Below are 11,085 nucleotides of genomic sequence, written 5' to 3'. Positions count from 1 at the left end.
TCAAGAATAAATCTCTAAATTTATTTTAAGAAAAGTTTTAAAAACATAGCATGATGAAGGAAGTAATCTAAGTATCAAATACAGAGAAATAACTACAAAATTATGATATATCTAGTTATATATAATAAATTATATTAGTAACTAAAATATGTTATAATAAACCAGCATATGAAATTATATGTACATAATGATAATCATGTAAAATCCTTGTGCATTTGAAAAAAAGAAGGGAACATTGGAAAGAAAATAACACAAAAATGGCAATAGTTGTATAGTTAAATATGATTATGAGAAACTTTATTCTTTTTCCCAAGCTTTCTCTGTTGATTTTCATATATGCTTTATAAATAAAAAATTATCATTTGGGGGCAATAAAAAGCTGGACAGACAACTTACCAATAAGATAAAGAGATGGCAAAGAAGCATATGAAAAGATATTCAACATCATATGTCATTAGGGATGCAAATTAAAACAATGAGATATCACTACACACCTATTAGAATGGTCAAAACTCAGGAAAATAACAATACCAAATGCTGGAGCAACAAGAACTTTCATTTATTGGTGACAAGTGTGTAAAATGATGCAGCCACTGTGAAAGACAGTTTGGCAGTTTCTTGCAAAACTGAACATGCTCTTATGAGCAATTGCACTCCTTGGTATTTACCCGAATGGATCAAAAAGTTGGAAGCAACCAAGATATCCTTCAGTAAGTGAATGGATAAATAAACTGTGGTATATCCAGGCTATGGAATATTATTCTGTACTAAAAAATATATCAGTTATCAATCCATGGAAAGATACAGAGGAAACTTAAACATATTTCACTAAATGAAAGAAACTAATCCAAAACGGCTACACAATGTATGGTTTCAACTCTATGACATTCTACAGAATACAGACTATGGAGACAGTGAAAAAAATCAGTGGTTGTCAGGGATTCAGGACAAGAGAAAGAGAAGAGGAGATAAACAGGTGGCACAGTCAGGATTTTTAGGATAGTGAAAGCTTTCGTAATGATGGATACACGTCATTATACATTTGTCAAAACCCATAGAGTGTACAACACAAAAAGTGAACCCTGCTTTAAACTACTGACTTTAATAATAATAAAGTATTAATATTAATTAATTATAAACACAGATATTAGTGCAAAATGTTATTAAAAGGAAAAACTGTTGTGAGAGTGAAGGGCAGGGGAACATGGGAACTCTGAATATTCTGCTCAATTTTTTTGTAAACCTGAAACTGGTCTAAAGAATAAAGTCTATTAAAAATAATAATTTTAATATGGTTCACAGAAACTTCTCATTGGTAAATTCTAGTTTTGTTCTTATTTAGTTTGCTTAAACTTTTGGTTTTAGAATATTTCTTTTCATTTGTAAATGTCTGACAAATTTTCTGCATAAACTGTAAAGCAAAATCATATAACCAATGATTTTTAGGCTTCGTATATCTTAGAATATTTTTAGAAACATTCCTAGTTAAGTAAATATTTTATTTTTTTAACAATTTTTATTGTCTTTGTAACAGATTTACTCAAGGTTTGATCTCTGTTGAAATATATTAGTGATTAAAATGGCAGATTTTATTTGAATTCATATTCATTGACTTTTTAAATGAATGAGAAACCTACTTGCAAATATAGTAATGGCATCATAATGTCTGCTTTTAAAAAATAATTCCTTTTTTCCTCTCTTGAATTTCATTTCAATCATTTGTAACTATATCATCCACATTTTTCTATCAAATCCTAGATCCTTGCAGGCACTGAGATTGCCCACTCATCACAGTCCACAGGATGAAACCTGCTTGCCTTTTCCTTAGGCATTTTAATGTTTCCATTTACTGTCCTTTGTTATTGCCAAGTTCTTTAGTCCTTTAGGAAAAAAAAATTATTTTTTTTCTTTTGGAGACTGTAGATCTTTCTGGGACCTGGCATAAGAATCTATTATTGCCCAGTCTAGGCAATATTAGCCTCCCAAGGTAAAAAGATCAATGTGCACCTAGGTTGCTAAAAACCTAGCTATTTCAACATTTAAATGGAACAAACATAAAATGAACCAGAAAAAAAAGTGACTCTATGGACAGGAAACATATGAGAAGTAAAAGACATAGCATAATGTACTACTCTTGATTGAAGGCAGCTATGAAAATTTAATAACATTGGTTTTTTCCTGATAGCTTCTTATTCATGATGCCCTAGTTTAATAAATAGATAAATAAATAAATAAATAAATAAATAACAGATCGATAGATAAATAAATAAATAAATAAGAAATTAATCAACCACTTTAAGACAGATAAGTATGGTTGTTTTTTATATTTGTTTTGAGCTCAATGGACTTGAAGTGAAAGTATTGATTTGGTGGTCAACAATTAGCTCCCTAAGTATGGGAATGTGCTGGCCTCTTTTATTACCATCACATTTGTGTGGGCAGGTTCTCTGGCTCCTTTTACCCAAAATTAAGGAGGTTGCTAAAGCAGGTCCTGCGCTCCTGACATTAGCTAGCACTGTGCCCTCTGCTGGACACTGTTCTTCCATTTCCAAATTTGTTGGGACAGGAAGTCAATGCAACTCATCGCTTGGAATGGAGCAGAGGAAATATGTTTATTTGTTGTCCTGAATCTTTCCATTACTTATTTCATTTCTGTCTCGCCCAGATCTCCAGAAGCAAAAATTGTGGATAAAGACATCTAAGTAAATCTCTATAACTGTTTATCAACTTACCTCAAATTTAAATACATGAAATAATTACCAGCTCTCTCTGAGGACACACTTGCATGTGTGTTCAAATACGACATGACCAGTTATTTTCAAAACCATACTTTTTTGTTTTAACTTTGATTACATAACCTTTTGAGACTTGTGACCAGCAAAAATTAGTTCTTTTAGAAAACATTTTTGTTCCTCTTCCTACTATACTTTAAGTGTAACAACCCTATTAAATGAAAAAAAAAAAGATTCGGTTGTATTATATATACTTTTTGTCAATACACTGGTATTTGGAAGGAATTTTTTCTCCCTTTTTAAGATAATAGCTATCTCATAGCACTAATTTTATAATTAAATTTAAGGAATTCCAAAACGAACAGTATTAACTTTACCAAAATTAAACACACACACACACACACACACACACACACACACACACACACACACACACAAAACTCATAAAATAACTTAGTTAATAGTTATGTGTTTACTTTCCAGTAAAGAAAAACAAAGTCCTTTCTGTAACTTTTATTTGGAGATTGTGATCGTTGCTCTGTATTATTGGTTTCATATTTGCATGCTGTTTATAAAATTAAGCAGAAAAGCCCATCCCTCCCTTGTCCCATGGTAGACTATAATGGTCAAGATAGGAACTGATAGCTTAGGGGTGCCATTATGAGAACAACCTTGGAACTGAACCGCTACAAATGCAAGCAAGAACCGACATACTATTCCTCAGGAAACAAGACAATTCCAGTCCCCTGCTTCTTACCCTCTTCTCTTTTTTTATCCCTTCTTTTTCTGTTCTCCATCTTTATGCCCCAGTCGTAGTTTTCCTCATTCATCATAGAATGACTATTCTGAAATATGTCCCACTAAAATACAATACACGTTAGTTATCACTTTATTAAGGACATACTTTCCCTAATTCTCTCAAGACTTCTTTAATCCTTGAATTCTCATTCCTGTACTCACATTCTATTTCCACCTTTGATCTCACTCTCATATTTTTTTTTAATCTCTCTCTTCTAACTCCTGGCTGTTGAGTTGAACAGAATTTACAATCAAATAAGATATAAACTTTTTCTCCATATTTTTACACTGGCTAACTGAGATTGTAAGTGTCCCACTAGGGAGTTCAGATATACTTGCTTAGAGTTTTTAAAAAGCTGATTTCTTCCCTTTACTCACAGTATCCCTCCAGAGAGGGGGATGGACTATTTGAAAATTGGTTTGGATTTGCCCTTATTTAAAGAGCTCATCTTGCATCAACCTCTCTTTTCATTCACTGAACGGATTCTGCAGCCCTCCACATCTGAGAGAATTAGACCTTCCTTGTCTGCTTTGATCCAGAAAATTATGCTTTCATTAACACAAACATCTCCTGATCTCTGCCAACGTGTTTTAGATTTTCAAATTATGTATGCGCACCATTTATAAAAATGCCGTCAGGCCCCAGATCTGTCAAGAATTCTAACTGGGCAATCCTATGGCATGTATGTGGATTCATTCTAAACAAAGGGCATGGTGCTTGTAATCTTGGTCCCTGGAGTAGCTGCATTAGCTGTGTATTCTTTATTTTAAGGGAAGAAATTTTGTAGTAACTTCCAAGAATGAGGTTTCACATATTAAAAAGCAAAATGCAGATTCTCATCTATTCCTTTGAGCAATGAAAACAAATATTGTCCTGAAAAATAGTCTGATTTTGGTGAGTTGAAAAAAAGATAGTGTTTTTAGTGATATTGTAAACATACAGCAATATACCAGTAATGATGTTGATATTTAGGAAATGGAAACACACAGGAAGTTCTTAAATCTTAATGGAAAGTGCCCTGGGTCTAGTTAGGTCCACGTAGATGCCTTTCAACAACTTTTTTTTTAACTTATCTTCAAATAGTCCTCACCTCTGTTTCCTCTGTCCATTACAATCTTTTCTAAAACAGAGAAACATAAGCATCACCATGAAAAGTAGCATTTAAGCGATGGAGATATTCTATAATCACAGGATGTGTCCAGAATTTCACAGAAAAATTCTGGAAAATAAATAAACAATATGTTTACCTAACAGATGACACAAATATTAATACCATCAAACATGGACTTTAAAGTAACTATATATTTATATGTTCAAGAAAAGAGATGACAAGATGGAGAATTTTACCAGATAATTCAAACCTACAAAAAAGAACCAAATAGAAATTCTAGGACTGAGAAATATAATACCTGAAATGTGTACCTCAATAGATAGGTTGAACAACTACTGAAAGATGGAACATAGCTGATGAAAGGATCAGTGAACTAGAAGTTACAGAAGGATAAAATATCCTTTTGGAAGTCTGAAAAGCAAAAAAGATAGAAACTTACATATAAGAGTGAAAGCGACATATGGGACACAGTGAAAAGTTCTCACATACACATAACACTATCTCACTTCAGAAGGGGAAGAGAGAGACAATGAATGGGACAAGAGTAATATTTAAGCATAAACATAAAGAATTTTCCAGTTGATGAAAGATATCAAGTCGCAGATTCAAGAGGTGCTTCAAACTCCAGAGAGGGCAATTGAAAAGAAAACCACACCTATACACATCACAGTAAAACAGTGGAAAAACAAGACAGAAAATCACAAAAAGACTCCAAAACAAGGATACAATATTTTCAAAAGAACAATCATAAAACTAAGAACTGAGTCTTCAATAAAAAAAGATGTAAGACAGAAGACCATGAAGTGACATGAATAGGGTGTGAAAAAAAAAAAATCTGGTCACCAGTGGAAATATCTTTCAAAAGTGAAGCAACATAGACTTTTCTAGATCACCAAAGACCAAGCATATTTCTTACTAGTAGCCTATATGAAAGGGTAAGCTAAAAAAAAAAAAAAAACAGTTCTCAGGCAGAAGGGAGATCAACTCAAAGGGAAATGTAAAATGAGGAAAAAATTATAGACTAAATTTGGGGCAAATCTGAATTAATCATGAGTATACAAAATAATAATATTTTAAAGGATTTAAAGTATATGTAGAATTAAAATCTGTGACAATAATAGTAATAACACCTGCAAGATGGGGGAATTTTAATAGAGTTCAATGTCCTAAAGTCCTAGCATTGACTGAAATGTGATAAAAGTACTAATTTATATTAATTCTAATAATCCAAGGAAACATCTTTAATTCTAAGGAAATTACTAAAAGAATACTGAAAGGATGGATAACCAGCCTGTCAAAAGAAGAAAAATAAATGGAATAATCCAAAACTGCTTAATTCAAAATAAGAAAGAAGAAAAAAGGGGGATCATAAAGCACTTGGAAAAAATCAAATTAAAAAACAACTAATAATGTGGTAAATATTAAATTAGTTTATGTTCTGTGTGTGCGATGATTGTTTAGACATAGGTGGGAAGTTTGATGGGTAAGCAAAGTCGAATTGACCTGAACTGAAATGTTTAGCTATCACATTGAAAAAATTAGCTATTGCTAATTCATTAGACAAATTTTCCACAAGCAAATAAAAATTATCAGCAGTTGATTTTTGCATGATTATGATGTGCTAAGCATTACATTAATATATTTCATTTTATCCTTTTAAGTTTGTTCATTGGCCCTATTTTACACATATTTCTTAAAAAGTGAATGTCAGGCAGGTTAAGTACCTGCTCACATTGAAAACAGCAGAGCTACAAACAGAAAACAATTTTTATTTGTTTTTCTTGTTGTTTTGTTTCATTTTACTCTAGAACTGATACACTTAATCATCACTACATATGTCAACTGTTTTGAAACAAAAAACTTAATATTCCCTGCATTTTTTAAATGTAGCAATAATGAGACATGGAGTCATCTTACCAAATGTGTGAAACAAATTTTCAGAAAGAGAAAAAAGGTATTGTTTACGTTGCTCAAATCCTAGCAATTAATTGAAGTTATCAATTCATTGAACAAATTTTTATATAGCATGTGCTAAGTGTCAGGCATCACAGTAGGCCCTGAAGATATAATACAAAACAGCAGAGATATGGTCCCTGACTCAGGGGCAAATAGTAACATGAACTATAAATTATTTTATTTCTTTTATTAAATAATCACAAGAGAAGACAAACAAATGAATAATTATAAATTCTGATATGTGCTATGATAAAGAATATGAAATGAGCACTCTTGTAGGTGGTATAATGAGGGACAATTTCTCTAAAACATACTTCTAAGCCAACAGAGTTTTATAATCAGGATAACTGTATTATGTAGTGCTCAGACCGGCACACTTTTGAGAATGAAAGGGGACACTTCTAATTGTTATGTAGGATGTCAGGTTAAACCAAAATATGTATTCACCCTATATCTAAGCCAAGGTAAGGAATATGGATTTTTTCCTAAAAGCAATTGGAAGACACTAAAATGTTTTAGCAGAGGAATATGTATTGTCTGGTTTACCTTCTTAAAAGTTCTCTCTAGCTTCCAATTGGAAAATTTATGTAGTATGGGCAGAAATGAAGATGAGAGACAACGTCTGAAAACATGGTACCTATGTAAGTAGGAGAGAGACAATAGGTTGAATTGATGAGGCAGGAATATAAAGTAGCCAATTCAAGCTAAAACTTCCAGTGTTATCAACAGCCAAGGTTAGGCAAAATATTGCATTTGCATTTTGATTTATATTTTAATAAACACATAAGAAATTATCTTAAAATTTTGTCAGGTAATCTGGAGAGAGGCCTTGCAATAGCATTAATAGAGATATAAAACATGAAGGAGAAATTTTGTACCTGTAGCAAAAACCATAAATGTAAAAAAAAAAAAAAAAGTTATCCATTAAACAGCTCCCCCTTCTCCACTAAACCCAACTTTGAGCTTTTTGTCTAATTCTCATCAGTTTGTAAGTTTATATCCATTTGTTTATAAAGACTATTAATTTTTTGTGCTGCAGTAATTTCTCCAGCCTATTGCGTGCATGTTCACTTTCTTTTGGGGTCTTTTTTTTTTTTTTTCAAAATATTTACTTTTAAATTTGTGTATAACAAAACATCCAACTTTTCTTATAGAGACTAGGTTTCTTACTTTAAAAATTTGCCCCATCCAAAACATTATATGAATATACATGCAAGTGCAATTCTATTATTTTATGTATTTACTTATATATTTCATTTAAATCTCTAATCCATCTGACATGTACTTTTGTATATGATCTGAGATAGAAATTAGCATTATTCATCATATTAAAATGTATCATATTTTCCAATCTAAACTGAAATTCCACTTTGGTTTTTATATACAGTCTTTAAGTCTTAAATCAATTTCTGTATGCTCTAATATGCTCTATTATTTATCTATTTCTATACCAAAATATTCTACTTTTGTTGGAATGACTTCAGAGTAAGATTTGGTAAGGGAAGTCTTCTGCATGATTCTTTATTTTTCGCTTCTGATCCTCTTGAAAAATATCATATGTGTGCACGCACACACACACAGTAATATCTACTTCTTGTAAATAAATCAAACAGTACAAAATATATGACACGACATGTTATAATTCTCATTCTCTCTGATTCTTCCAGTAAACTGTTATTAAAATGTTAGTGTGTTTTCTTTTAGCTTTTTGGCTAAGCATTTTCTACATTTAAATTCATGCTGGACTAATCTTATTTTTAATAATTTCATAGCTATTCACAGGTACTTATTCTTCTAAAGAAACTTTAAAATACTTTAATCTAGTTCCATATAATGAACTCTAACTCATCTTTTACTAATGTCTGGCACTCAGTAGATCATTTTTTTTTTATCAGCCTGTTCTGGTAGAGCTTGTATGGTTGCAAGAAAAAGAGATCTACTCAATCTAGCTCATGTAAATGGAGATTTGTCATCTATAAGTCTCCAGGGTCATGATAAAAATTGGAAGGGAGTTCACCAAAATATAATAACAAGGCAAGCACTAAACTGAAACAGAGTTTCACTAATGATTCATCTCTCAGATTGAACTAAATCATTTAACAAGCAGTTTAGAATGCCAGACGCTTGATGCCAAAATGAAAATGACAGAATTGCTATCTTTATGATGTTCACTGTCTAATGGGGAAACTGGGATGCAGAAATAATGTGACTTGCATGGTGTCACACAGGTAAGTTAATTGCTAACTGGCACCTAAACCTCACTATTTCCTCCTCTACTTGTGCCTCCAAACCCTGTTAACTCTACAAAGTTGATCTGTCTTTATCCATTCTCTGTTTCTTGATTTTAGTCTCAGAATAAGTGCCCTTCTTATCAAAGCTAACCTTTGACTCCTCATCTCATTTCTTCCAACTCTCTCTTTTTATATTCAATATTACCATCCTGTTCATTCCCAAATTTATATAGGAAAGAAATGTGGGGCAGGTGGGGGAGAGAGAGAGAGACAGAGAACGAGAGAACCCAATGGCCCTTGACTTCTTTGCCTATCTGACACGATAGATTATTCCTTCTTTCTTGAAACTCTTCCCCACCTTGACTTCTATTACACAATACCATCATAATTCACCCCTTCTCTCTTCCATCCATCCTCTCACTCACTGGCTTATCATCCATCCCCTACCATATAAAAAGATATTTGTTTTCTTCTCCTATTATTTTTCTTCTTCTTAGTGTTATTGAATGTCTCATAAATCTTTATTTTCACTTCTTAACAATTTCCAAATCTCTAGTTCTACATAATAAACCATCTGTTGGACACTGTTTCCAATATGTACCAAAACTGAAAATTAATCTCATCAATCATTTCTCCCTTTTTAATCAAGAACCTGCTCCTCCTTACTTATCTGATGCTATTAATGGTATATTCATTCTACCAGCCCCTTACTCATAAAGCTTTGGTTTAATTTTTTTTTTCACTTTAACCAGCACCCTGCCTACCAGCATCACCATCTAATAATTTACTAGACTTCATAGTTTTTGACTGCAAAATGTCTTGCACCCAACCTTTTCCTTTTTTTTTATTTTAATTTTTATTTTTACTGGTGCCAATTTAATCCAGGAACACATTATTTATGACCAGAAGTATTTATTACAAAAATACTTCCATTCTCCATGATGGACCTAAATCGGGCATTAGATAATTATTACATACATTTTTCACTGTATCCTTTTATTTTCAAAGTCAGAATTCACTGTTCTTTATTTAATGACATTTAGCAAATAACTAGCTTCGGTCACAGAGTATATGGAATGTAATACTGTGTGGTGGAGACAAGAATTCAAATGTCCATTTATTCATTCACAAGTGCATTTCAAGTACTATTTGCGAGGCAAGATTCTAGATTCTGAGGATTTAGCATTGAAAAAGAATAAAATCAAGAAAGTCCTTGCACTCATGGAACTTACATCTTAGTAGCTACATCTGGGTTTGAATATTGGATCTAGCATATAGAATATTGGATCAGCATCTTAGATAAGCAACAACATTTCTAAGCCTCTATTCTTTTATCTGTTAAAAAAAAAATTGGAGGAGAGGAGGGGGTGGGATATATTACATACCTTGTAGGCTCTTTTTAAAAATAGAAACTAGGTAACCTGATAGTTCATGTGACTCATCCAATAAATGTTAGCTCTTTTTTTATTTCGTGGCATGTATATTTTGTCTTTTTCGTAAAGCTTGCCTTACTCACCTCTTATTCCACATATTGGGGTTTATTTTATGTTTTGACCCATAATACCTTTTCTAATTCATTACAAAAAGCACAAGCTACACATTTTCAGTATTTTCTCTCTTTTTTCATTCTGAAGACTCATTGAATTTGCATCCATAGTTAAAACTGAAGCAGAACTTAAAGTATTAAAACATACAAAGACTTCATATGGGAATAAATTGAGAATAGTAATAAATATAAAAATAAATAGATTTCTCTTTCTTTTATAATTATGTAACAAAACTCAGATATCATTCTCTTTTCCCTAAATTAGAAGAGTTTAAAATGCAAAAAAAAAAAAAAAAAATCTCTTTCCTTGCCCCCTGTCTCCCCTTCCCCATCTCTGTCTCTCTCTGTCTGTCTCTGTCTCCGGAGCTCTCCCCTCCATCCCTACCCTTATCCTTATACCTCTTCCTTTCTTGCTCCCTCTGTCTCTCTCCCTTTGTCTCTCTTATTCATTAGAAATTTTTTAAAAGGGATCTTATTCAGGTCTTTGCTATATTTCTGGTTCATATCCAGTGGACAAGAGAATAGAAAACATTCATTCAACTAATAATTATCAAGCATCTAAAAAGCACCAGGAGCTCTTCCAAACTCTAGAGAAATCTTGGCTCTTGCTCTCACGGAGCTTGCATTCTGAGATATGAAGCATTAGCTCAATTGCAACTACTAGGGTAGTGGTTATTTGCCTAAATGTGAATATACTTGTAGTTACAGAA

The sequence above is a fragment of the Pteropus vampyrus genome, unplaced genomic scaffold (genome assembly GCF_000151845.1).
Source record: "Pteropus vampyrus isolate Shadow unplaced genomic scaffold, Pvam_2.0 Scaffold324, whole genome shotgun sequence".
NCBI lineage: Eukaryota > Metazoa > Chordata > Mammalia > Chiroptera > Pteropodidae > Pteropus > Pteropus vampyrus.
The sequence above is the reverse complement of the archived record's forward strand: the minus strand, read 5'-3'. Positions refer to the sequence as shown.